This window comes from Peromyscus maniculatus, chromosome 18, assembly GCF_049852395.1.
Source record: "Peromyscus maniculatus bairdii isolate BWxNUB_F1_BW_parent chromosome 18, HU_Pman_BW_mat_3.1, whole genome shotgun sequence".
Taxonomy (NCBI): Eukaryota; Metazoa; Chordata; class Mammalia; order Rodentia; family Cricetidae; genus Peromyscus; species Peromyscus maniculatus.
In genome coordinates, this window is record NC_134869.1 from 3239523 (window position 1) to 3262816 (window position 23294).

The following is a 23294-nucleotide window of genomic DNA, read 5'->3' on the forward strand; positions in this document are numbered from 1 at the left end:
GAGGGGAGGAGAGAAGGGAGGGGGGAGGGGAGAGGGGAGGAGAGAGGGGAGGGGGGAGGGGAGAGGGGAGCCAGGTGCAACAGCCAGGAGGCCCAAGTACAGAAGGGGCAGGTAACCAAAATGTCTGGGTTATATAGGGAAGAGCCTTTGGGGGAAGGGCAACCCAGCCTCTGGGCTGGAAGGGTCGGGGTAGAAGATGGCGTATGCCAACCTGGACAGATAGGGACCGAGGGATGCTGGGAGAACCTGGAGGCCAGGTCTGCTCTGCTATGTTAAATGGGCACCTCAACCGTTTGTCCTGAGTTTGAAACTTAACAGATATGAAATGTCAGAGAATGGACAGGGATCTCCAGAGAACTCTGGCTTCCCCTTTTCTAAGGGAACAGCCTAGGCTGATAGCTAGGATTGGGAAATGAGCCTCACTGAGAAAACACCTTCCAGCCCGGCCCATCTCTTCCCTGCAAAGCCCACTCTCGGGTCAAAGGTCGGCCTTATTTCTTGCTGATCATCCCAGATAACTAATGGGCTCCTTGAAGAGCTCACTTGCTAAAAGCCATGCAGCTTCTGGAAAGAGCTTTTAAAAAAGGGGTGGGGTGGGGGGTGGGTAGTTAAGTGGCAGCTCTGGAATTCTCCATTTACATGAAAAGGGCATTTGATTCTCAAGAGGGTAGTTGTCATGTGGGGGAAAGGTTAAGACAATTACTTTGTCTGGAGATGAAAAAGATGAAGAGTCAGCTTAATAACGAGCTTTGAGTCCATGAAGGGCCATTTTGAGGAAGATGGCGACCACCTGTCCAAGCTCTAGATCGGAAGAAGAATCAGGCTTTTGTGGCAGAAAGATCTGAGAGAGCCAGTGGAAAGGCCTTAGACAACAACATTCCCTGCTGTGGGCAGATGACAGAGGGGACCTCCTGACCCGAAGGCCTTAGAAGGTCAATGTGGCCAATGACCCCAGGAAGGAGTTTCATCCACTTCACAACTGTCATTTGATGTCTGGACACCATTCTAAGGGTAAAAGACCCAAGCAGCTTTGCGAGCTGGCTGGGAAGGCACGACTGTTGCTTTGTTGAATGAGATCAAGTACCTCAGCTTCCCTGGACTCAGTGTCCTCGTCAGCCCCATGTGTACTAGTTACTTCACATGTTACTTCAACAAAATTGGTTTATAATTGCAGCTCAAGGAAGGCTCCCAATATCACCTCGGCAGGAAAGTCACTGAGGCGGGCGCAGGAGGTGGCCATGTGATATCAGAAATCACGCAGGTGAGAGCTGAACTCTTCTGCTCAGATGGCTTTCTCCCTTTTAATCCAGGACCGCAGACCTCGGAATGGTGCTGTCCATATTTAGGGTTGTCTCTCCACCTCAATTAATCAAATCTAGGAACGTCTTCACAGGCGTGCCCAGAGGCGTGTCTCCTCTGGACCGCTAGACCCTGCCAAGTTGACAATAAACATTAGCCATCACATAGGAGTTTCCCATGAGCATATGGCTTTCCTGTCCCAGACCTATGAAGAAGGACCAGGCTAACACGAATATGCGCTTCAACCCACAGCGCTGAGCCAATGGAAGACGAGGTTCTCCTGGACTGGGTGGACACTGTTTCCAAGTCCTCCTGCTTTGGCTCTAGCCTTGAAATCAGGCTCCAGTTGTTTTCTTTCAGCTCTCAGGCCTCTCCCGAATGTCCTGTGCTGACTCCCAGCTATTGACAACATGGTGTGGGTTAGAGGTGGAGGGTGGGGCTTACAGTGCACGTTTCCATCCTGGCCTGTCCATGTGCCCTCCCTTTCATAGGCAGAAGGCTTCTCCCAGAATGCCTCTGGAATTGGAGAAGCTCACGACCTCACCATCTTTAAAGCTATTCCACTGCTTTAAAATTTTAATTTGTTGGCATTTTTTTTTCCAGAAAATAGCCAAAATCTATTTCTCTGTAGTAGAGCTCAAATCTAAGACACAATAAAGAAGATAAAAAAAAAAAATCCATGAATGATATGGGCCTTGGTAAAGGCAAGAAGCCATGGAGGATGAAGTGAGCCAGGGAAGCAATGCCCTTCCAAGGAAATTAGCTGTCTCCTCACACTGGTAGATATCACTGCAGTGTGGTCCAGAGTCACATCCAAGGATTCCTGGAGTTACCAAAACTGAATGTGTGGAGTCCCTCCAGCAGTTACACTGGAAAGAAAGCTAGCCTTTGGATAATGTTGGATATCAAAAACAGAGGCCAAATTTTAATATTATCCAAAGGAGTGAGGGGTATTTTAAAACACATCTTTTGAATCCCTTTAGTTTCCTAAAAACACTATTTGTTTATTTAATCATTTCTTATCAAATATTGATGTTTATCTTTAATCAACTTATAAAAAATAAAAGTGACCTAGTGATCTCATTAAAAAATTTAAATGCATACAAAATAAAATATGTTATCTGTCAACAAGGACAGATTCTGACCATTTGAAGCATTAAGGACTCAAGAGACCACTTTTCCTAGTAATATTAATTAATTATTATTGTTATTTATTTATTTATTTTTACTTTTTTGAAAGAGTATGTGCGTGTGCATGCATGCGTGCATGCATGTGTGTGTGTGTGTGTGTGTGTGTGTGTGTGTGTGTGTGTGTGTATGTGTGTGTGTGCTGTGTGGTGGGCAGCCTCAGATGCCATCTTCAGCAGCATCATTCACCTCATTGGAGACCAGGCCACTCCTGGGCCTGGAGCTCTCTCCAGTCAGACTAGGCTGGCTGTCAGTGAACCTCAAGGTTGTCCTGTCTCTGGCCCCACTATTGCTGGGATTACAAACACACATCACGCCCCCCACACACATACACCCCAGCGTTTACATGCATTCTGGGGATCATACTCACGTCCTCAGGCTTGCGAGGTAAGCAGAACGGAGCCTTCCTCCAAGCCCTTGAGTCTTTTTCAAAAACTTCAAGTTAGCATATAAAATACTGAGAAATATAAATAAAAAGGGAGATTAACTTCCCACAATTCTTTTTAAGGGCACCCCATCATCCAATGACTCAATACACAACGTGGGAGTTTTCATGCTAATGGAAAGTACCGGACCAACTGGGGTGAGTTACCTAATATCTCCCCTCAGAGGCACCCAGATAACAAACCTTCTGTCACCCACTTCCTCTTATGATGGTGACAGAAGTCACTCCTCAGAGTGGCGGTTAGCTTTCCACTGTATCCCACTGAAGGAAATCGAGTCACATGCTCAGGCTTACTTCAAGGAGAGGTTTACAACAATCCGAGTTTATCCCTTTGGCTGGCCGCCTAGGAGGAGGAGGAGGAGGAGGAGGAGAAGGAGGAGGAGGAGGGAAGGTTGTGAGTGGACAATCCACAGTACACCCCACAAATGCATGCTAGAGGTCCTGGACTTGATCCTGGAGACAAGAGACATCTCCAGACCTTTTACAGAGGAGACGGTTGTCTCTCCTGATATTTTGATGCAGAAGGAATGATGTAGGTGGAGTAAAATGACCATAAAAGCAACAGTGGAGCAAGAAAGACTCTTGTTAGATTATTGCAGTAATCCAGACCCTTGATAAGATCTAAACAGAAACTGAGTGTAGATGTGTAAATTAAATGGTGAATTTCAAAGCTATAGGGCATTTGTACCACATGACCTAAATGAAGATTGTGCTGCGCCTGGGCTCAACCCAGACAATCCCCGTTTGTGAAGGAGAAAGCACTGAGCCAGACATTAGAGGCAGCTTGACCACGTTTCACTCAGCGGCCAAACATTACCTGCCTCACCAAGCTAACATCTCATGAGACTGGGGTGAGATTTTCCCACTCTTTGGCTCTTTGACATGTCCAACGCCATCTGGCATGCTCCCCTGGGGCTCCCACATCTACCTGGCGCCAGGTGGGTGTAGATTGGGCAAGAAGCCCTCATTCTTTACAGTTAGCTTTGGGGGTGATGATTGACTACAGCAGGAAGTGTTGATTCGTCAAGTCCACTTTCAACAGAGATGAGCGATGAGAAGCTGGGCAGTATCCACTTGAAGACCAGCTTCTCACTTCCAGGAGTCTTGAGCTATTTCATGCAAGATTTACAGCTGAGATAAAGCTGATCCTCCCAGTGTCTCTGTTATTGAAAAAACAACCTGGTGTGAAGCACAGCTCAGGAGTGCTGAATTCTTAACAACCTATGAGAAACGAACGCCATGCAGGACACATTTAGAGTGGTGGCTTTGGGGGCAGCAGTGAGTGAGAGGAACGGGAAAGCAAGCCTTAGCCTTTGCCATGTCTGGTATGTGACCATCTACTGTTGTCCTTGTTGGACCTTTGCTCATCGGATGGTGATTCAGATCAGGAATGTGGTCCTAAGGCTTTAGCGATCTGCTCTGTGAGGGTAGAGGCTGGAGGCTCCTGGCCCATCCCCCAGTGTATTTCCCGAAGCTAATGTAGTGTGTGCCATGTAGTACACAGTAAATACTTGTTGAGCTAGTGTTTGGTGGGTGTTTATTTGGGCATGCGCTGAAGCATGTGGAGGCCAGAAGACACCCTTGGCTTTCACTCCACAGGCCTCATCCACCTTGTTTGTTGAGTTGGGGTTTCGTACCAGCCAAAAAAAGATGCATTTCAACTAGACTGGCTACCCGCCAAACCCCAAATGTCCTGTCCCCATTTTCCTAGCACACCTCCACATCTAGCTTTTTTGATGTGCGTTTTGAGGATCACACTCAGGCTCTCACCCCAGTGAGCCAAGCACTCTACCAAGGGAGCCCCCTCCCCAGCCCTGTCTTTGTTTTTATTAAATGATCCCTGGTGCCAGTTGTTTTGCCCACATCAACTTCTAGAACTCCCCAAACGGGTTTTCATGACTTCGGTTTCATTGATAATGAGCCCATGGCCAGAACTAAATAGCGACTTAACAAAATCCATGCATTCATGAATCCAGGCAGAGCTAGGGTTCAAAACAAAGACTCTTCCTGCATCTCATGGTCTTTTCTTCCAAACAGTATTAGGATTTTCATTCAGAATGATGCTTTTCTACATAAAGCATCCCAGTGCTGGATTAGTTCAGTCCCTGCTCCTTGCTCCCGCTGCTTTATAGATGAGAAGGGTGTACACTCAGAGAAGCCAAACATTTCAGCACTTGGCCAAGTTAAATTTCTGCTCAAGCTAAATCCAGCCCAGTGGGTTTTGTTTTTGTTTTTGTTTTTGTTTTTTCAATCAGACCTTGAAGCTCTTTCAAGATAAGGAGGCAGCTAATTCAGCAAGAGCCAGTCTCCTGAAGAGTTGGATGCAATCTATCCCTGCAGCCTTGCTGGATGTCTGCAAAGCAGAAAGGCATGAAAAATCTCCTCCAATACAAGCTTCAAACTCTGCACGGCTGTTTTCTGGTTCTCAGCTTTAACCGACACAGCCTTCCTCTTGACTGAAGCACAGGCAAGCCTCAAGCTTTTGGAAAGCCAAAGCAAGTTTGCTGTTGAAAACGTCCTGGTTTGGATGTAATCTAGACTCTGGTAAAGTACTTAAGCTAATAAAGGGCTAAGGCTTCCTCCACACTCCCTGGAAGTTCCTCACTGGCTCAGCGTGCGCCAGCCCACAGGAGAGAAGCCTGCGTCCGTGGCTTGGATGGTCTTGCACATGTGACTGGCTGCTGGGACATTGTGCCAAGCTGAGGCCTGATGCGTTCACTTCTGTCTTGCTGCATGCTACCCAAATCTTTGGTGGGGTGTTGGTCTTAGTCCCTATATTTGGGCCTCAGAAATAGATGACATTAAACTTGCTATCAGGGGCATGGAGAAAGCCCAGGTTCTGTTGCCGTTTTTTTTCTCATTCTTTTCTTCCTGGGCTGAGCTCCTTTGCTATGTGTTACAGTTCTGATGTGAAATGTTCCCGCGGGCTCACGTGTGTGGTGTGAACATTTTGTCCCCAGCTGGTGGTACTGTTTGGGGAGGTTATAGGATCTTTGGGAGATGGGGCCAAGCTGATGGAAGAGGGTTCCTGGTGCTGAGAGAGATAGGGGTATGTTTGAAGGTGACATCTACTTCTGGCTTGGGGCCCAGTCTCTGCCAGCTGTGAGGTGCCTCCATAGCATGCTGCCCCTGCTGCGGACCCCTCCATGCTTCCCCTGGTGAGGTTGACCAGAAGGCTGGGTCAAAGCAAGTCTTTCCTCCCCTCTCTGATTCTGTCAGGTAGTCTGTCACCGTGACAAGAAAAGGGACCAAAACCTAGCACCAGACAGACACACGGGACATCCCCTCCTGTCCTGGAGGCCATGGCCCTCAGTGGGGAAAGTGATCACACACCAGGACCTGCCATTGTCTTGAGTCTTCTGTTTATTTTTCTTTTGTTTTGTATTGTTTTGTTTGTCTCCCTTCTTGACAGCCCTGGGAACGCAGGTCATCTCTTGAGTGCAGCATAGTTTTCTTCCCAGAATCCTCAGTAACGTGCTGACCTGACCTGAGACACATGTCCATTTCCAGGCCAGACCAGGGACTGAGAGCTGACCAAGATGTTTGCTTCAGACTTCACTCCTTTGAAAATGTTTTTTTTTTTTTTTCTTTAAAAACAGATATTTTCCTTGCATCCCCCAAAGCCAGAAATTCCTAGTAAAAGCTATTTCCATACCAGGGAATTGTGGCTCCACTTAATTGATTTTCCTTCCATTTTGCCATAACTGGTGTTGTTAGGAAGGTGGATATTTAAAACCGTCATAAAGGAGAGTGGATGAATTAACCACCAGGCAGAGCGCTTCTCACCGCTTCTTGCTGCTTTTACATTTCAAGCTTTCTCATTTTCATTCCCTTTTGAACTTCATTCCTGGGGCACTGAGATCACCTTACCCACGTAGAAGCGGGAAGTGATAGACCCCCATCTGTGCTTAGATGGCCGACTAGGAGTCAAACCTGCTGGAAGCTGATGTAACCGTGATGACGGCCTGGGGCAGCAGCCGAAGTTCCTGTGAGGCTCACAGTTCTGAGTCGGCCTGGCCTGCTGGACATATGAGCTTGTCGAAGGCACCGCCCCCGTGGGCAGTTGCCTTCTCCCAGGCTTGGCATCTACCTCTGGGTTGCACACTGGGCACTCAAAGTGCAGTGGAGATGGCAGCTCCTGGTCACAGCTCTATAGCAAAAGGAAAGAGTGCGCTTCTCATTCACGCTCTTTACAGGACTGCATCAGGGTGGTGGGGTACCTGAGAAGGATGGCAGTGTGCATCTAGGGAAGACATTAACATTTAAGTCAGTGAACTTCCTAAGGCAGAAGGCCCGACTTCATGTGGGAGGGCACCACCCCCATGCACTGAGGGACTAGCAGGAAGGCAGAGGAAGAGCAAATTCTCTCTCTCTCTCTCTCTCTCTCTCTCTCTCTCTCTCTCTCTCTCTCCCACCTTTTAGAGATGGAGAAATGCCATTCAAAACTACGGTTTCCAAGGCCAAGCCCACTCTCCAGACAAGACAGGTACTCCAAATTGGCCGTTTTAGGAGGGATCATCGACCTCATATGCATCCCCACCTTCCCCCTTTCTGAGAGAATTTCATCTGGGATGTCCATTTCTTCCGCTCTTGGGCATTAGAATCCTGGGTTCTCTGGGTCTTAGACTCTGGGGACCCAACTGTGGTCCTCACAGTTGCTTGGCCTTCAGTTTCAGGTGAGGAGTTATACCAGCAGCTCCCCTGGTCTCCAGCTTGTAGAAGGTACTCCACGAGATGTCTTCCCATAAGGGCATTCTCATAATAAATTCCTTATTTTATGTCTATATAGTCCTAGGGGGTCAATTTCTCTGGAAGGCCTTGGAAAATATGTTGGGATAAATGGAATTTTAACTAAACACTTATTTATAAGTAGTTTGGGGATGCATATGAGGTCGATGATCCCTCCTAAAACGGCCAATTTGGAGTACCTGTCTTGTCTGGAGAGTGGGCTTGGCCTTGGAAACTGTAGTTTTGAATGGCATTTCTCCATCTCTAAACTTTATGACTTCAGATAAACTGTTCCTACCCTGTGGATGTCAGCTTCCTCAAATGGGAAGTGGAAATTGTTCTTCATCTGAAAAGCATAGACAGCCATCTCCACCATTTTACTTCATCTGAAAGGCTCACATTTCTCTAATGCAATTCTCAGTTTTCCTACTTGTGAAATAGAAACAATAATAATTTTCCTACTTAATGCAGAGTTGACTAGATAAAGATTATGAATTGTGTGTGTGTGTGTGTGTGTGTGTGTGTGTTTCCATGTATGGAGCATGTACTTGCTCATACATGTATATGTAGAGGCCAGAGGTCAAATGTCGGGTGTCTTCCCCAGTTATTTTCTACCTTATGTATTGAGACAGGGTCTCTCACTGAACCTGGAGTCAAGAGTCTGCCTGGCCAACAAGCCCCAGGGATCCTCCTCTTCCTCCCCAGTGCTAGGAACACGGGCATGAGCCTCCATACCCAGGTTTTAACCTGGATGCTGGAGATCTTTAACTTACACCCCGAGCCCTGGGAATGCCTTTTATAGAGTGTAGATTATACAGCCCCGCTCCCCCACCCCAGCATTCGCTAGCCAGGGCAGCACTCTGAGAGCACCTACCGCAGGCACGTCACTGGGCAGCAACGACAGCGTTCCTGAAGATCAGTCTCACCAAGAAGCCAGACGCTGGGTGCTGTATCATCCTAAAGCCAGGTGATAGTGCAAAGAGCCCATGACCAAATCAAAATCTCAAGGGCCATTGTCACGTGTCCATTCAGTGGTCTCTGGGGGGAATCTGTAGTTGTGTCTGAGGACACTCTGCCATGGAGCCACACACAGGGGCCCCTCTCAGACGGTGACTTGACCACCTCTGACGTCAGCTGATGCCTCTTCACAGTGGTGCCTCTTCTCTTCCAAGGAACGAAAATAAAGGGGCATGATTTTTAAAAATTCAAGTCAAGGATTTCCTCCCTCAAGACTTCCTGTTTTTAACTGAAGCCATCATCTTAAAAACTAGCAGAGCATCCCTTTTACCACAAAACAACAGGCCCTTTTCACAAATGAAAAGAGGATTTCCCTTCTGGACGAGAACCCGTAGGAGACGTTACGACTGAGAAAATTCGAGTCTCGGTCCAACTTCAGCCATCACTTCCCCACTAGCTTAAACCCTGCCTGTTACCAGGATCAGTGCTCAATCACTTCAGGAAAGGACTACTCAGAGGCAAAATTTAGATCAGTTGAAACCAGGTCTTTAACTCAGTAATTTTCAGAATTGAGTATGCCTCAAAATCTTCTGGAAGGCTTGTTAAAATACAGACTGCTGGGCTCTGCCCCCAGAGTTTCTGATCAGACGGTGTCTAAAATTTTGTGCTTCTAACAAGTTTCCAATTGATGCCTCCAGTGATCCAGGGCTCACATGTGGGGACCACTACTCTATGCTAAAGTTTCCAATCTGCTGAGCCTCTGAGGGAAGAAGCATTACGTCTGGAATCATCATGGCTGCTGCTGGGCTTCCGGTCTTGAATGCCTTGACTCTGCAATCTGGGAATTTATATCTGTTCTTGACACGGTAACTTGGGTCCATGTAGGAGATTTATGCCTCTTCTATGGTTGACTTTTCTGTGTCACAGTTTTGACTGTGCTTCATGGACTATGTTGGTCTCTCTTTTTTGTCTGGTTAAGAGGGTATAGAATTGAAAAAAAAAACAAGAGTGATGTGTATGTGGTGTGTGTGTGTGTGTGTGTGTGTGTGTGTGTGTGTGTGAGAGAGAGAGAGAGAGAGAGAGAGAGAGAGAGAGAGAGAGAGAGAGAGATGTGGGTGCCCCTGTAGGCCAGGTGACAACCTCAACTCTTGTTCCTCAGGTCCAGTCCCCTTTGTTATTGTTGTTTTTGTGCTTTCTAGCTTGTGTGCTTTCACAAGAGTGAAAGTCTAATTGGCCTGGAACTCACCAGTGAGCCCCAGGGATTCACCTCTCTGCCTCCTCAGTGCTGAGACTGCAGGCACACACCGGCACACCCAGCCTTCTGAGCACGAGCTTTGGGAACATCAAACTCAGGTCCTTGTGCTTGCGAGGTAATCACTTTATTGACTTTTGGCCCAACCATGTCTGAATGGAATGGCAGGAGTCATAAAGCCAGCACAGCTGCTTGACAAAGATCCAGCAAAACTGAGCCACCTCATGGCTGCCTTGCCACCTTTGGTTTTCATCTCCACCCGGTGCATACTTGGGGCACTTTTAATATTTGTACAATTTGGGGATATTGGATTGATGGAAAATTTCCTTATGAATCATTTATGCCTTTTCCCAGGAATTCTGCTTCTAAGCTTCCCCAAGAAAGTCCTGAACATACTATTCCCTCCTCCTCTCCCCAACATGCTTTTAGGGAGATAGCCTTATCTACTTCAAGATCTTCCTTACACCTTGGATGTTGTGACACATATAAAGAAGCCAGTGGTCTCTTCCTTCATGAGGCAATGAGATAGTCTTGAAATATCTGTCCCTGTACTTACTCAGGAACAAGATATTCAAAACAAAGTAAACTTAAAAAGGTTGAAAAAGATTTGGTGGGCTAAAGAGTTGGCCATAGTTCAGATTACAAGCCTCTTCCCACTGTACACTCAGACAGTTACATGGCATATATCTCTGCCCTGCACAGAGACATATTGATGAGCAAAGTACGAGTGGAAACATGATAAAGTATGAGGTGTTGGGACCTCTCTTTCTTAGAAAAGTTAGCTCATGCAGAGCCACTATAATGTCATATGACCAAGGAACAACAGAATGCCAGGATTAGACAAATAGGCAAATTCTATAAAGATATAAATGTGAACATTGTATTATGCCAGAATTTGAATAATAACTGCAGCAGCTTTAGCCTGAGAGTTTTTCCTGGGCATTCTGACCATTAAGAGTTAATAATACACTGCTTGGGACATGGCAAAATGCCTGGGTGGCTTGAAGATTTTGTTTTGGTCTAGTGTCCTTGAAGCAACCAAAGCTACCAGCCTGAGGACAAGATGTCATATGCCTCTAGATTCTCAAAAATTGGGTTATGGGGTTAATGAGTAAGAATGATAACTCTGTTTATTAATGATGTCAAAACTTGAGAGTAAATGATTGGAAATGATAACCCTGTTCTGTCATGGTTTATTAATGATGACTAAAAGATGAGCAAAAGGAAGTGAAACACATGTCCAAAACCAAAAATGATATAATCTATGTTTTGAAACATCATGAATGTGTCCCTGCTTACTAAAATCTGTATAAATAAAGAAACATTCTGGCTGCTAGTCAGTCAGGCTGCAAGATTCTCCCGACCACTATGGCCTGGCTCCTTTCCTTCCCCCACCAACTCCTTACATCTTCTGCTGGGACCTGTCCCACTGGGGATGACTCCCGTATGCTTCCTCTCTATCTCTCCTAAAATGAAAGAAGGATCTATCCCGTGTCTGATTCCTCCGTCACCGCTCTTACATCCACCCGTCTTCAGACCCTGCCCTCATCTGGAGCTGGACTCCAGCAGACTGTGTTAGCCTTTCAGCTCAAAACCACCATTTCTTCTTCTTTTGTAAAATTCTATTTAATTGTTCCTTTTAGTTTTGGCGATTATAACATATTACATTATTTCTCCCTCCCCTTTCTGCCCTCCAAACACTCTCACGTAGACCTCCTTGCGCCCTTCAAATTCGTGGACCCTTTCCTTTCCCCACTAGCTGCTGTCAGGCTCAGACACCCCACCTTACAGAACTGAGAATCTTCTTGGCTGGCAATATGAGGTACAGCCCACCACAGTGGGGAAGTCAGGGCAGCAGAAGTAAGGCAGCTGTTTATACTGTGTGCACGGCAGGAGCTGACAGATGAACCCTGCTCACCTTCCTCCTCCCCTTGGTCCCCAGCCCATGGATGGTGCTGGCCACATTTAAGACAGCTCTCCCCTCCTCTGGAAAAGACCTCAGGTCTGGCTGTCAAGAGTCCTCACAAAGACAATGGGGTCCAAACATTGTCCCACCTCAGTTTTCATTCATATTTTATACAACTTATCTTTTAGTCTCTGGATCCTACATGTCTCCCCTTTTCCTTGTTTCCACACCTCTCTTTTCTTGTATTCTTTTGCCTTTTATTTTTATATCTTTCTGCTTGTTCATCACCTGTTGTAAACAAACACTTGGTGACTTTCACGTGATCTACAAGAATACCGAAGTTTCCCCAGTCCAGCATCCCAGTGCACTTGTCACACAGACCATGTTGTCCTTTGTCCCTTGTCACCTTCCAGATGGGATTTTAGTTCTGTATTCATGAAAAACACCAGAGGGAAGCAAAAAAAATCACTGTGTCCTGTATAACAACACACTTGCTGAATACCTCTCCATTGTCTCCAGTCACCATAAGCAATAAGATAAAGTGTTACATTTAATTATGATCATAGATGATCTACTGTCATTTCTAAGTAATGAGAGGTGTAAATTTTATAGAGCACAGAAAGAAGACGAAGACGACGACAAAGACAAGGAGAAGGAGGACGAAGATGAGGAGGAGGAGAAGAAGAAGGAGAGAGTTCATTGTGGAAAGGTTTATAGCAAACAGATCTGTCTATGGTTATGACTGTCTACAAACTGAACACCAGTTTTTCAGAAAACAAAAAGTGAGATAAAAACAATTGCAATCCTCTAAGCGTATGCGACACAAACAACCAGTTTCTCCTTTGGAAGCATTTGAACTTCTACCCTTTTCCTTTTACTGCCCTTCACATACTACCAAAGGGAGTTGTTAGGGCTAAGGCAAATCTCGGGGTTTAGCGACTAGAAAAGCAGCCAATGTGTTTGTTGTCTTCTTCCTGTGCTGTTCAAAAGTGTGCAACTGAGCCAGAGTGACTTAGAATTCACCGATGGAAGTGTGGGAACCGGGGAGGTGGCTCCATGGGCAAAGAGCTTGCTGTGTAACAATGAGGACTTGGGTTTGATCCCCAGCACCCACATAAAAAGCTGGGCGTGGAGCTAGCTCTGGAGAGGCAGAAGCAGGCAGATTCCTAGGATTCACTGGCCAACCAGCCTGACCTCATCGGTGATCCCATGCCCCAGTCAAAGAACTTGTCTTCATAATACAAGGTGGGCAGCCCCTGGGGAAGAGCCCATGAGTGACCTCGGGCCTCCACGTGCACTTTCACACACACAAATGTGCATGCATGCTTTCACTGGAGCATACACACACACACACACACACACACACACACACACACACACACACACACAAACACACTGGTATGAGCCTTGGAAATAGATACATCTGAGAAATTTTTCACTACTTGGTAGAAAGGGGACCTGGAAATGATTACAGTGCTAGATCATGGAACCAAGAGGATTGAGTGCTGTGGGATGTTAATGTATGTCCTGTGGGAGCCCTTCTTGGGTTCCTTGTGGCGTTACCCAGCAGGTTTGCATAGAGGATGATTAGGACCATGGGCCTGAGTGCAGGTGTCTGAGATGGTCTGCACTTGGCTGTACTGGAGGATGGTCTGTATGTCAAGTTGCTCTGATTGGTCAATAAATAAAACCTGATTGGTCGTGGCTAGGCAGGAAGTATAGGCGGGACTAACAGAGGAGAAATAAAAGAACAGGAAGGCAGAAGGAGACACTGCCAGCCACTGCCAGGACAAGCAGCATGTGAAGATGCTGGTAAGCCACGAGCCACGTGGCAAGGTATAGATTTGTAGAAATGCATTACTTTAAGATATAAGAACAGTTAACAAGAAGCCTGCCACGGCCATACAGTTTGTAAGCAATATAAGTCTCTGTGTTTACTTGGTTGGGTCTGAGCGGCTGTGGGACTGGCGGGTGACAGAGATTTGTCCTGACTGTGGGCAAGGCAGGAAAACTCTAGCTACAAATGAGAGATAAAATGCTTCTCTGGGGCCCAAGGCAGTACCAGGAGTACTGACTCAGTTTACCTTCCCTGACACTCTATCATTCTGTCACTCCCTGTCTGCATGAAAATGTATTATATAAATGCCAACCAGGATTTGGGTCCCAGATTCCACGAACAGCTTATGAACAGAAATAGAACCCTGAAAAAAAAAAATCAGCTCCCGGGTGTAGAAAGAATGCTACAGGGGGGTGATAGGTCACCACAGACTCAGCGCCTGGGTTCAAATCCTAGCTCCACCAGCTCGTTATATGTGCAGATTCAGGTCACTTGCTCTCATCTATAAAGGCAACATGATCATGTTTATCTGATGCAAACAAGGTACACACATGTAAGCACATGTCATATCATGGCAAATCAATACAATTACCGGTTGGTGACCAGGACAATGTGTGGGAAGGCTGTCCTTGATCTAAGTGAGTCTGTCCTTGGTAGGTCTCAGACACATTCAGGCTCTCAAGTTTGAAAAATGAAGGTAAGTGAGGCATGTCAGTCTGGTCTCCCGGCCCCACCATCCCACGGGAGAGTGTGTCAGGCCCATCATGAAGGTCACTGAGTACAGATGTCCCCAGCCTTTGAAGCCCAAAGCCGAAAGCACTGGCATCCCACTGGGCAGCAGTTCAGCTCAAAGTTCACACCGCCACACATCTGAGAACTTCCTGAGGCGCTGCCCCCATGTCACCCGAGCTCAGCCTCTGTCTCCAGCCCTGTCAAGGGACTGGGAACAAATGCGGAGTTTACAAGACAAAGGGCATCAATGGGCTGATTGTGTCAGGCCAATTGAAGACAAAGCAAAGACGGAACTTCAAAAGACTCAGGAAGGCCTAGGAATCCCCTTTCAGAAGCCAGCAACTTCCATTGCTGATAAATATCCCTGAATTGGATGCAAGTCTTAGTTTTGAAATTTCTAACAAACAAATGCCTTTAACATATGTAATTTTTTCGCAAGAGCTTCCTCCTAACTCTGGTTGGAAAAGACACTGTTTTCCAAGGATGTTTGTCTCTCTGCACTGAGACACAAACTTTGCTCATGTATGTGTTCACAGAGATTTCATTTATTGTATTTTCCCTATAAAATAGGTGGAGAATTGGAAGTTTAATATTTCTTTGTAATTATGTAGAGGATGGCACACTCCTTGGATTTAGAAAAGTCAAGGTTTTCACACCATTAAGCTTGGCAAGCTGAGGAGGAGTGTGCACATACTCTCGAAGGAAATTCCTCTAAGGAAGGAAGAGATTTTTTGTGAACTGGAATTTTATAGAAATGCTTAGGGAAATTCAGCTCAACCTAAAGCATGGTCATTCTTCTTATCTATTTTTCATAAGGAAATTTTGCCACATTGAGTTTTATACATGGAAATATATGACTCACAGTTTGGTGGTCAGGCCACAGAGCTGTGCTGAAATCAAACACATTTTCATAAACAAAACAAAACCCCTGTGAAATAAAATGCAAATACAAAACCCATTTGAAACAAGTCAACAATCCTCCTTCACACCTCAGATCCTAAGCTGTGTACCCCTTCCTCACTGTCCCAACTAGAAGAGAAGTCCTTTCCTCCTGTCTCCCCGTTCTATTGCCCCAGGCACATCGTTGGTCCCCTTAATTCTCTGTAATTAGGTAGCTTTCTCTGCATCCCTTGCTCTCACTCACAGGCTGCCTGTTGGAGATTCCTGGTGACTTGAGAGCTTGAACTCACTGACTGAGCACCCATAACGCAGCCAGCCAACTCTCTGCCCTCTATATTAGGCTGCACCTGAGCAGCGGGATTGAGACACCCACATATGTCCTATTCAGCCATTTATTATATTGAGCGTCTGAATCTCTTGCCTTTGGGGAGGTAATGGCTGCTGAGGTTTAAAATGGGGATATTCTACTCCTTATTTGATTTTCAGCTAGAACAATGCTTAACAAAGATGCACCCTTCACACACCACTCAGTGAGGCAGAGGTGCAGTTTATACAGGTAAAATGTGAGACAAATGCTTGCCTTATTCTGTTTACCCGGTCTTTAAGGAAGTAAATTACTTTTGTCACCAGTTAGATTGTAAAAATAATATCACTACCCAAATCATTACCAAGTCACAAATGTAAACAGTTCATGAATCTAGTACATGGAATTCTTTGTCTCCTTTGAACTCATGCTTGATCTTTGGCATGCTCTTGAGGTTGGCAGCGGAGCCCCCTAACTCAGTCCTGATAGTCATTGGTATCTGTCTATTGTGCAGGACAGAGGTTCTAGGCTTACCTCGCATTGCTTGTTCTGTGTGTGGAATCAGTTCTTTCCACAGAAGCCCTGGCTTCTGATATTTAAAACAGTGACCTGGTACTTACGGTGACTGGATGAGCCTTTGTAGCTAGCCATCCTAAGTAAAGTAATGACTGCAGTTGCTTTTCCAGTTCAGCTTCAGAGCTCTTGGACATTTGCTCCTTTTGTTCATATCATATACGCATATCCTTCTTCTTCATCAAACACCCTAGCTCCTGAGGACACAGAGGAGAGACTTGATATCTCTCATCACTGTTTATCTGAATATCTCACACTATACACATCATAGAGTAACAGAGCTAATATTCCCACTGATAACTTTACTTGTCAGGGTGCTCTAGAGCAGTGGTTCTCAACCTGTGGGTCATGACCTCCACAGGGGGTCACATATTAGATATCCTGCATATTAGATGTTTATATTACAATTCATAACCATAGCAAAATTGCAGTTATGAAGTAGCAACAAAATAATTTTATGGCTGAGGGTCACCACAGCATGAGAAACTGAACTAAAGGGTCAGAGCATTAGGAAGGTTGAGAACCACTATTCTAGAGGAACAGAAGTATTGAATGGAGAAATGAATAATAATAAAAACCTGGAGTCAGATACTTGGGTAAATGCTGAAAGATCAGAGACAAAGGAGCAAGCCACAGCCACTTCTTACCAACTCCTCAGCCTGAAAGGGGGCTGAGCTCCTGTCTCTGCCTGCCTTATATTCCTCTCTCTGGCCAGCCATATCACTTCCTGTTTCCTCCTCCCTAGTGCTTGGATTAAAGGTGTGTGCCTCCCAAGTACTGGGATCAAAGGCTTGAGATCCCAAGTGCTGAGATTAAAGGCATGAGCTACTACTGCCCAGCCTCTAAAGCTAACTAGTGTCTAGCTCCGCACTCTGATCTCCAGGCAAGCTTTATTTGTCAGAACACAAACAAAATATTACCCAGTTTCTTTACTACACCCTGTCCTGAACAGAGAGGCTATCGCTTAAGCAGAACATAGGTGCTCTTTCCTCTGGCCACGGTGATCAGCCTTTGCAACAGCGCTATTGTGGCTGAGGATGAGGAATAGTGGACCAAAGAGAAGTGACTGACTTCGCTGCCTTGTTGAGTGGAGGACAGCGCTAGGACCTGAACTTCTGTGAGGCTCATTTTGAAGTTCCTGTTGTTCTCTGCGGGCAGTTCAGGGAGATTCACATCAGGCCCAAGAAGGCATTTTGAGATTCCTGATGGCAGACACAGGTAAATGGCTACCCCAACAACTTATCCCTGCCCTTTCCTGTCCTCTACCACAGAGGCTGGAATAGTCAAGACTTCATTGTCTCTAGGCTCCCTTGCAGATAGAAGGGGTGAGGCCACGGCCATGAGATGGGGGTTTGTTCAAGGAGTCAGCATTCCTGGGAACTTGTCTGGATTTTTTCTGATTAAAAACAAAAGGGGAGGGGCTGGTACATACGGCACGTAGCTGGTCCTGCTTCCTTACTCTATACACGTAGACTTCCTGCCTGTGGGCAGCCTGTCCTTCCAACACCATGACAAATGACCAAGAGACTCACTGGGCACTGTCCCTGAGCTAAGATTTCTATTTAAGAAATTATGAGGAGAACAACAACAGTAGTTCAATCCACTGGGGGAGAAGTGTATTGATATTAACAGCCAGATGTGTGCCTGACTGGTAAATGTGCCTTTCATACAAATAAGAACTCTGTAGATTTAATTTTTCCATTATTCCAAGTAGTTAAAAAAAAGAGTTAAATGCATTATTTTCGCTATGAGAACTGATTCAAACACAGTTGGGGTGAGAATTCCACTTAGGTTGGACCCATTTTTTTCACTCCTGCAATGTTGAGCTGTACATTGCCCCTCACTTGGGGCAGACCAACAGCTACTGTATTTGAACAGTCAACATTCATGTGGTTTCTGTTTGCTGAAGCATTAGTAGAAACATAGGCTGAAATATATACCACTGTGTAATAGATCCCAGATGTGCTATTATAATTTTTTCTGAAAGAGAAAAAGAGATTTGGAAGAATAAGTCACCAAAGAGAATTTTCTGTCAGTTTGATTGGACTTGGTAAGAACTTCAAACCAAGTTGGAGTTAAAACGGACTGGGATTAAGATCTGGTTCCGTTTGTTTAAATTCAGTGAATGGCCACTGAGCCTTCCCCTGGGCCAAATTTACCTGTGCTACCAGCTCTGGATGGCTCTGTGCCTTTCTGGTTTTCACCCCAGTTTCAAAGACAGTCAAAGGAAGGTCAGCAGGCTGTAAGAGCTTAGATTCAGCATGGCGAAACTGGGATCCACTTTGCCTGCCTCAGCCTAATGCAGGTCTGACGGCTGCTTCACGTATTGCCAAGGCAACTGTGAGGGTGATAAACAGAAGAGGACTCCTCTTTGTTACCATCACCCAGAAGTATCTGTTCCTTCGAGCTATCCACTGGGCAGCATGTCGCATGTGACTCTAGAGGAAATGAATAAAAATAAATGTCTTGGTTCTGGGGCAAGAACTTAGTAAAATGCTTGCTATACAAGCATGAGGAGGACCTGCACTCGGTTCCTAGAACCCGTGTTTCAATAGCAGGCGTGGGGGCACATGTTTGCAATCCATGCACTGGGCAGGTAGAAAGCGGTATATGCCTGGTGCCCTCTGGCCAGCTAGCCTAGCCTAATCAGTGAGTTCCAGGACAGCGAGAGACTATCTCAAAACAGAAATGTGGACAGTACCCAAGCAATGACACCTGAGACTGACCTCTGACCTTCACACACTCATGGGCAAGTATGCATATATACTTACACACATGAGAACATGCACATGTGCACACACACACTCACACACAAATAAATGAATGAATTAATAAATGAGTAAATCATTTCTTATGTTAGAAGGAAAGACAGTCTCACTGGGGAATGAAATACACACATCCAAAAGCCATTATTGATCCTTGTGGTATTCCCTGGTTCCAGGTCATGTCTATGTGACCAAGATTACTTGATTTCTATATCATTCAGTGAACAGGAAGTGAGATGAGTGTCCATCCAAACTTATTCAATCAATCCATCCATCAAACTCTGTCAAAACCAACTTCACAGATTGACAAATCATAGCATCACACCTAAGGGGTGGCCACAATGGAGGCCTGCGGTAGGCTTCTGAGTCAGGCTGGAGGGAGCAACATATTTGCCTTATTCTGTAGACTTCTTTTTGAAACACCTGTAGAATTCTGTGGATTTGGCATGTAATACTCTTCCTATTGTCTTCAGTCCTATGAAAGGACTTGTTGAATAGGTTTAAAAAAATAGTATTCTTGGATTGTTAAGCATTTTAATGAAAGGAAGTAGCTGTTGGCAATATCTCCAGGTCAAAAGTGTACATATTGCTCAAAATGCAGTCCTTGTCAATACTCTACCCATAGCTACACCAGCCCTAACTACTTCATCCATTAAGAAGAAACTCCCGGCAGCAAGGTTTTTATCCACTCTACTCTCCACAAAGTATTTAAAGCATCCCAGAGTTCTCAGGGGGTCCACAGCTTGTACTTCAAGAAGGAGTGTACGGAAGGGGACTCTAAATTACTTTCACCTGCATGGCTTAGGCCCAAAGAAACCTAAATCTTTAATAGGGTAGGGATGAAGGAGCATGGGAAAAAACCGATTCTGTGAATCCAGTGTGGAGTGGACCATTAACTCTACTCCAAAAGGACAGCCCGTGGGAGGACACGGAGGCCTTGTGAGTTATTGTGAAACAATGCCACCCTAATCCTGCTCTTGGAGATACCTGTGTGGATACTGTCCAACGGAAGGGTGCAAAGCAGTTGAGGCAAATCTCTGATCGGAGACACAACATGAAATCGTACAGAAAGAAACTCACCAGAGGATGAGTGAAGAGGAATCCCATCCTCGGGTAATATGAAACCTAACCAGGACAGTGGACCCTACTGACCTGGTCTGTGACAGCCAGACATGAGGCACACACAGGCTCAGTAACAGAGAGAGGTTTTAAGACAAAGACAACCCCATGGTTGAACCTATTGGAGGGCTGAGAGAACCGAGATGGATATATCAAGGCTTCCTCTCAGGAAAAAACAAAAACAAACAAACAAACAAACAAAAACTCTTGGTACACTCATCAGGGAGGAGGATCACAGGACTCTCGTGAGCTAAGCAACCATGATCATGTCCCCAAGTCCTGGGACTGGAATGCTGACTCCATTCTGAACTCTACTGCATTAGAGAGCACTGTTGCAGCTTCTAACTCAAGGGATTAATGTCCCCTTGTCTGTCCCCGCCCCCTTAAGATGGTTATGTCTTGGTCAAGCAGAAGCAGCCTAGGGGTAGGGCTCTTGACTTCACTGCTCAGAAAGTCTGCTTAATGTCATCATGTCTGCTGGCAAAAATGCCACATGGCCCTCAAGACAAAGAGCTCCACAGTGTGGTTTCACAGTATCTCATGAACTCTGGGAGACAGCCAAGTATCTTCACTTTCATTTTTTTAATGAGCCAAAAGGCTAATGCAATGTACTCACGGCCATGCGGTTACCAAACGGAGAACCGGCTTCAAGCTCATCTCTGTGGTGGATGTGCAGTACCATCCTGCCTCTTAACTTAAGACTGCAGGACTCATTGGTCCTTGGAAACTAGCTACATCTATGAGAATTCTCCAGAGAAAGGCAACCAACTGTGTGTGTGTGTGTGTGTGTGTGTGTGTGTGTGTGTGTTTGTATACTTGTATATGTGTGTATTTGTGTGTATGTATGTGTGTGTGCACATTTGTGTATATGTATGTGTGTCCGTACGTGCTTGTATACGTGTGTGTGTGTGTGTGTGTGTGTGTATGTGTGTGTGTGTGTAACCCATAGATCAACCTACCTGTAAAGGTGACTGCTATAAGGAGCTGGCTCATGTGACTACAGAGGATAAGACAACTCAACATTTGAGGTCAGCAAGGTCAAGGCCAGGAGAAGATGGTGGTGTGGCTTCTGTCTGCTATTAATCTAGTATCACACAGATACACAAAATTAGCCATTTCTCGGCTCCTCATGAAGATGATCCATTTCTGCATGTAACAGCATAACCTCTCTTTCCTCTGATTATTAAAGGCCAGAGATAAGGCAGAGGGCCTGACTCTTTTTCTGGCTGTCAGAAAGTGTATAGGAGATTTTTGACCTCTTGTTCTCTAACCTTTGCTTCCTAGACCAGAGGAGATGATGGAGTCTCTACCAGCTGGTGTCTGGGGTCCCAGTCTGTACATTTTTTTGGCACAAGAATGGAAGTTAAGCCAGAGTTAGAACACAATGTCCTTAGATGAAATGAGCTACCTGTCCCATTATGTCCACACCTCTTGACGTACTTGCTGAACACACGGTGCCAGCAATCTTGTTACCCCGAGGAACATGCAAACAGCCCTGGACTTCCTTACTGAGTGGCACGTGTGAGCCTCCTCACAGAGGGTGGCGGAGAGGGGAATGGCTGTTCCCAACTCACCTCTACTCAGCTCTAGGCTTGTCCATGTGCACAGGAGCTGCAGTGGTCTCGACCAGCACGGACTCATGAAGCAGCTGATTTTCCCCTTCCTGGTACCACTGACAAACATCCCATAACCCACCAAGAGGGATGATGCTGATATCTCACAGAAATAAAGCTAACTGGGGCCACCAATTGGTTTTCCACTTCCTGGTACTATTGACAAACATCCCATAACCCACCAAGAGAGATGATGCAGATATCTCACAGAAATAAAGTGAACTGGGGCTACCAGATCTCTGTGGTGCCTCTGACACCGCCCCCATCATTTCTGGAAATTCTAGGGCAGCTGCACTGTAGAAGTTTTGTCCATGAAAATCGCTTAGGCCGACAGCATCTGCCTTCCCTCCAGGGAGCTGTACGGAGAGGCATTTTTATGGCTTTCAATTCTGCCTCAGGGGCTAAGGCTTGAAACTAGCTTAAGGACTTAGATGAAGCAAATTTGCAAGCTGCAGCTGAGATGTGGGAGCAGGTAATGGACCATCTGGAGCACCTAGTGAGGTAAGTGCTTTCTCATCCTTCTAAAAGCCAGGGTGACCTTCTAAAAGAGGAAGAGGAAGCCAAAAGAGTTTGGATCAGGCTTACGACTTAATTCCGGTTCTTCTTCTCAACTAGGTCTGCTGAGCTCCCGTGACGCCACTCTTAGAAACTGTGCTGTAAATATGAATGGCAGTAATAGCACGCTGTGGCATTCACACTGGAGCCCCACCTCCAGGCACCTGCCAGGGTTTGCAAGTTGCCTTATTATCCAGTCTATATTTAGATCTACCCAGAAGTCTACTGGGCTAATAATGGTCCTTTTCCAGCGGCTTGAATCTCCCACTTAACACTTCACTGCCTATGTCCCCACATCTCTGTTTTTCTCCTCTTTATACTCACTCAGACCAATCCCATGCCCCTGTCTCACTCCACCCTCCACCTAACCAAATCCAAAGCAGGGATGGGCAGATGTCATGGAGGGATTTTTGAGGTCCATGTTGCTGGGGAGGGGTACAACAAATTGAAAGTCTGTTCCTGCCAGCATTCTCGGTCCCAGCCTGAAGAATGAAGGAGGACGTATGGCCAGGAAATTGGATCGTGAAGGCGAATGCTCATGACGAGTGTCGCTGCTTTTGTGAAAGGGACCTGTTCTAGTTTTGCTTCTGTTGTCAGGATAAGGCACTATGACCAAAAGCACCTTAGGGAAGGGAGGGTCTATTGGCTTACAAATCCAGGTTGCAGCCCCTTATCAAGGAGACAGGGAGTAAAGGATTCAAAGCAGCTAGTCGTACACATATCCACAGTCAAGAGCAGAAAAAAAAAAAATGGATCCTTGCTTGCTTGCTTGCTTGCATTTTTCAGTTAGATTTTTCTACTTTTATATAAATCAGAGCCCCTGCCTAGGGAATTGTGCCACCCACAGTGGGGTGGGTCAAGACAACCCCCCACTGACAGGCCAACCTGACTTAGAGAGTTTCTCATTGAGATTCCCCTCTTCCTAGGTAACTCTAGGTTGTGACAAGTTGATAATAAAAACTAACCAACACAGGCCCTCAGAACACTCCTTTGCCCCCTCTTCCCACCATATGAGGACAGGAAAAGTGAGCTGTGTGCAATCCAGAGTGGAGCTCTCACAGAGTGCTCTGGCTTTCCTGTCCTCAGAACAGTGAAGAACAGGTTCTGGTCATTTGTGAAGC

General features: G+C 45.9%; 1 long non-coding RNA gene across 1 annotated transcript; it reads right to left on the reverse strand.

Annotated features, from left to right (window-relative positions):
- Positions 1-17853: 17853 nt before the first annotated feature.
- On the reverse strand, positions 17854-22317 carry LOC143269317 (uncharacterized). The gene is made up of 3 exons (XR_013045709.1): positions 22204-22317; positions 18281-18559; positions 17854-18101 (listed from the first exon to the last, which is right to left on the reverse strand). It is a non-coding gene; the product is annotated as an uncharacterized LOC143269317 (long non-coding RNA).
- Between the last annotated feature and the right edge of the window lie 977 nt (positions 22318-23294).